Here is a 5,420-nt window from a genome sequence, read left to right on the forward strand (position 1 = left end):
GTTCATCAAAACCTGGCTGAAATGCCACTGGGGAGTAGATTTTCATACTAGATTGCCTATTACCAGAAGCTTTTTAATTTTATGCAGTCACTAAGAGGGATAAGCCAAGATTTGGAAACACAGCTAGGAGTCACTGGGCACATCTACACGAGCCATAAATGTGCACTAAACTAATTCTACTGCACATTAGCGTGGCAGGCAAAAACCGTGTGACTGCGTTAATGCACAGTAGAATTGGTCTACTGCACATTAGTGTCACAAAAAAGCATACACTGGCGCTACTGCACAGTAACACCAATTATGGCACATTAAGTTAGTACCTGTTATTAAAGGTACTAAACGTAATGCTCTGTAATTGCAACGCATTAATGAACATGTAGACGCACCCACTGAGCCAGAACTCTGCTGTCGATTACCTCAGCTAAGTCTACGGCAACTCTAATGACGCCATTCGGGGTTTACACCCGTGTAGCCAACTGTAGGATTTGGTGCTCCCTACGATGCTCCCATTCCAAATGTATAGTCACCCGCTGTCCCTAAAGCACACCACTCGGAGAAAAACTATGGGTGACTATTTATTGCCATTACGAGCAGATGGCAAAGACACTGTTGAAACCAAGTTCCCATGTTCTCATCTCAGACTAGAAATACGTTGCGAACGTGGAAGGAGGCTTCGTTCCGTCTATAAATAAACTTCTCTTGAGAAGAGAGAATTCAGGACAGAGGAAAATCTGTCTCTTTGCTTCCCAGGCTAAGTCTGTGGTGGGTTTTCCCACACTCTACTGCTGACATATTGTGACCTTTGGGAAAGAATATTCTACTTCTTGCCTATTTACCCTCCAGTGAAATGGGCCAGACACATACCAAGGGCAAAATTGCTATCATACAGTCCACTGGCATTTATTGCTAGTTCTAGTTCATTGATTTTTCTTTGTCTACTAGACATGACATACTTCAGAGCGTATGCCTTGTTGTTAATCATCTTGCAGCATGGATGTTGGAGCCAAGTGGTACGTAGCCATTCACACCAAGGGTCGTAGTGGGGGTCTAACAGTGGAATGAATGGAGCTGATTTTGCAGAACTCCTGGTTGCCAGCGTGCCTCATTTGTAAGAGCCATTAGCACAGTCTGCTTGAATGAAACTGCCAGCATTGGATCAGACACTGCAACCCAGCAAGTTCCCTGATTAGAGATGCTGAGATTTGCAGATCGCAGGAGACGTCGCTTAAACACAAACTTTCCAAACTGTATGCAGGTTCATAAAACCATTTGCTTTTCTAGGGGTTTACGCGAGTGCTTCCTGTGAAATTTAGAGATGCTGCTTTGAGTTTTCAGCAGCCCAGTATGTCCTATGGGCTGCTTAAGTGATACTGGGTGCATCGACATGAGATGGTACGTCGCTGTAGTTGTGGGCTATGGTGATGTAGCTCGTCGCAATGGCAACGCAGTGTTGGCGGGCACAAACCATGACACTGCTGCTACTGCGCAGTAGGGTCAGAAACAACCTGTACAACACCAGGACTGTGCAGTACCAGCTGTTACTTTAGTCGGGTGCACATGCAGACATGCCTACTGATACCTTTTTTGCCACTAGCCATAATGACAGCAATGAGTTGTGACTAATTTGATGCCATGAGAAGAGACTTATTGTGTTGGATTCCACTTGTGCCTCTCTCTCTTTTGCAAGGGCTTCGCATGCCAAGGTGACAAGTGTGGTATAAAATGACAATAATTTGTGAAATACCTTCTTTGCAATGAATTATTCACAAGTAGACAAATAACTATCAATCAGAGACGATGGAGGGAGAGCCCTGTCCTGAATAGTAAGACGGTCACCCGTATAAAAGCTCTGATATGAACATCACTTATGATTGCTGATCTTTATTCACGTAATCTGATGTTTATTTTTTCTGACTTTTCACGAGTATTTTGGAGGAATTGATTTAATTTGACCTTTACCTGGACAGACAAATGCTGGGATCACCTTCATGTTACCTGGAAGTCTTAATATTTTTTGACACCTTCCCTGTCAGAAGTTAGAGAGCTCACAAATCAAAACAGACTTTCTGTGAAACTAATCAGGACTCTGCCCGACTCTTTCCCCCTTTCCCCCCCAGATCATGAGAAGGTCAGCAGTGTAAGAGGTGAGAGAGCAGCAGCATCTAATAAATAGTGATTGGTGAGCTTCCAGTGGTACAGAATCAAGGTTCTGTTTAGATGCTCTTTCAAAAAGTTGAAGTTTAACTGAATTATCCAAGTCTCCAGGCTTGGAGACCTCATAAGAAGAAGATCTTCTGTGCAGTTTCTGGCAGTTGTGCTGCTTATTTTGACCAGAAAATGAAAAGCCTTTTTCATTGCAATTTGGCACCACGTAATCCCAATCTTGGCTGGAAATCAGTAACGCAAATGCATGTTGCAGGATAAGGGTGAAAACTATGTGACTAATACTAGATTAGTCCTTCTCCCCAAAATGTTCGTTAATAAGCTTTCAATTCTAAAAGCTATCAGTGGTTTGGTGAGGAGGGTCAGGGGAAGGCTTCTTTTTTACACCTTGCTTTGCTCATTCCTGCTAACTATCTAGAGTCTTAGGGTGCTGGCTAGCACCATGGAAAATGTAGGAAACGTACATTGCAGAACACAAAGGTCTGGCATTACAATTGACTAATGCTATACTTGCTTACCATCAGATATCTCCCCAAGTCCCAGAAGCATGCACCTATAACATCTCAAGGAAGCCATTCGGATACGCTCTTTCTTATAGAGCTAGAACAGGAGTGAGACCCACAGAGCTATAGAGTTGTTGTGGGTTGCATCTTGCCTTCAGACTGCGCTCTGTTCAGTTTAGGACAGGGGCAGATGCAATGGGTGCACTTTCACCCTGCTTTGATTCCTGCTCCGCCCAAAGTTTTAAAAGCAAGTGCTTGGCAGTGGCCGCAGCATTTCTAGTGGGGCAGCGCTGAGGGAGTCAGTTGACGTTGTCTCATTATCCTCTACCTGATCCCTTCTAAGCTCTGCATCCCACAGGTATTAACAACACTCTCCTTTTGAATGGTCTTGCTGTTCCACCAATCAAGCTATCCTCTGCTTTGCAATTCTGCTGTCTGATAGCTGCCCCTGGTAATGAAGCTCCTATTTCACAGCCCTGCAGATTTGTTTTTTAACTCGTTCCAATGAAGTTATGTTTATGTTTGCTTCAATCTGAAATGGTATAATACAGCCCTCAGCTCCTAGCATGTTAGTAAAGCTTCTACTTTATTTTTAATTGTGGAAAAATGTGTGGTGGTGTTTATAGAAGGATGCACCACACCATCTGCACCCCGCTTTCAAAATTCTAGATCTGCTGAGGATTCAGGATACAGGCCTGGATAAGCTTCCCTATGTCTATTGTATTTGGATACTAAGTAGGTTTGTTCCTCATAAATGACACAATGTCTTCTCATTCCACTTATTTTGGTTGCAAAAATCTTTCTCCATTCAAGCCAGGATGCTGTAACATTACTTGTCCTTTTGAGCAACTGTGAATGAACCCAGAACTTTACACTCTGTCTTTTTGGGTGGGGGGGTTCAGAAAAATATGGCCTATTTTCCCCTCCACTACTTTTCATTTTTTGACATCTCTGGCCAAGATCAAAGACCAAATTAGTGAGTGTCATGAGTGAATAGAACTGCAGGCAAACAGTGAGGTTGTACCCTGTCCTTGGCCCCAGAGCAATAGGGTAAAATACCAGGAGAGAGGCTGTCTTTGCAGCATTTTTAATCAAAGAAGGGGAAAGTAATAGACAACCTGAAGAACGTGTGTTCTCAAAGGATTTTCAGCACAAAAGGTATGGATAACTGACTTCATATTTTAGACAAGTGCTCAAATATCTTCATGAACTTTCTGTCTGAAACTTAACTTATTTCTTAGAGATATGTAATATTTCTCATCAACTTCCAGTGTTTTTTTGGAGGAAGTTCTGGTTTTTATCTATTTTAAGGATGGCTTCTGGTGTGTGTATGTAGAACAAGCGACCTAGAGTTGTGAAATCTCCATCTCTGAAGAAGTCAAGCAGACACTTGGCTGGGAAGGTTTAGTCAGGGATGATCCAGCCTTGAGCAGGGGTTGGATTAAATGACCTCATAAGGTCCCTTCCAGTCCTACTTTCCTGTAACTTACCTTTATACCAATGTCACTGTGGAGACAATGCAGCCTAGCATCAATATAAGTTATTTCGCTCCAAAGTAAAGTTATCCTGAGAAAAGGAAGTACCCAGGCACCGATGTAAGTAATACTGGTATATAGGTCCTCTCTCCACAACTCTAGTTTGTTTCATCCCTGGGGCAGATGCTTGGGATACATACAAATGTTCAGGGTGGCTAGGGGGAGGTTAATCATGTGACATTAAAAATGGCCACCTGATCTAACTTTTCATCCAGGTGAAGACCGTACACTTAGATCCTTAGTTAGATCAATGTAAGTGCAAACTGTACAGAAGTTCAGGACAGTTAGATCAGTTTAAAAATGGCCGACCTAATCCAAATTAAGTATACCTCTGAGGTAGTGTAAGGGCGCAGACGTGAGTAACAATTTTTGCTCAATCTGGCCACGGATAGCAGTCTATAGCCGTGACCAAACATGAGTGTATTGTTGCAGACTGCTTCAAAAATGGCCAGTTGGGTGACAACCTTAACCCTCATAGCATGAGGGGTCAGATGTTTCAAAACAAAACATCTTCTGTAACTTGTGTTAGCTCAGAGGCTGTGAGGCAGTGCAGTTTTCAGATTGGGAGTGGGGGAAAGGGAGTAGGAGGAGTTTGCTCTGTGGTTTTTTTCAGCCCCTGCTGAAGGGTGGGACAGGAGTATTGGAGGCCCCCCAAAGTGGCAGGGGGCTCCAATTCACCCACCCCACCAGCACTAGCTGGAGACCCCCTAGGATGAGTTCTGCCTGCTCCCTTTCCCCCCTCCCATTCTGAAAGCTCTGCGGACTGGCAGGGAGCGGGGGCCATTGCTAGGGGAAACCGGCTGCAAGCTCCCAGCCAGCAGCTAGATTCCCCTCCCCTCTGGAGCCAACAGTGAGCTTCTGTTTGGTCCGGGGGATCATTGCAAGTCAAAACACTTTCTGCAAAATTGTTCTCAGTTACATCAGGGAGCTGCACTTTTGTCTGCGCCCTAACTTAGATTGTGGCACTTGACCCATCTAACTGAACTTCTGTACAGTTCCCAGCACAGCCCTGGGGCTCAAAAGCCCAGCTGCTGGCCTCAGCCTCAGGGCTGAGAAAAGCCTGGTCCCAGGGGGGCAGGTAGGGAAATTTTGAGAACCCTCCAACCCCCACCCCACCCCGCAAACCACTCCCAGTACCAGTCTTACCAGTGTTCTCCAGTGCCAGGAGGAAGGGTGGGTGGAATGGGGGGGTTGGTTTGTTGTTGTGGGAGAGTTGTTC

The 5,420-nt window shown here is 44.6% G+C and overlaps 1 protein-coding gene and 1 long non-coding RNA gene across 2 annotated transcripts in view; one reads left to right on the forward strand and one right to left on the reverse strand.

The window, feature by feature from the left end:
* The window catches only part of LOC109292206, a 10,524-nt gene extending 10,261 nt beyond the window's left edge, over window positions 1-263 (reverse strand). The window contains exon 1 of the long non-coding RNA XR_002096065.1: window positions 135-263. This is a non-coding gene — a long non-coding RNA (uncharacterized LOC109292206). The remainder of the gene's footprint in view (window positions 1-134) is intronic.
* FRMD4A (FERM domain containing 4A) overlaps window positions 1-5,420 on the forward strand; it is a 379,383-nt gene that overhangs the window by 30,173 nt on the left and 343,790 nt on the right. The gene's annotated exons all lie outside the window — the stretch shown is intronic.

This window comes from Gavialis gangeticus, unplaced genomic scaffold (genome assembly GCF_001723915.1).
Source record: "Gavialis gangeticus isolate Ggan-Ray unplaced genomic scaffold, GavGan_comp1, whole genome shotgun sequence".
Lineage (NCBI taxonomy): Eukaryota > Metazoa > Chordata > Crocodylia > Gavialidae > Gavialis > Gavialis gangeticus.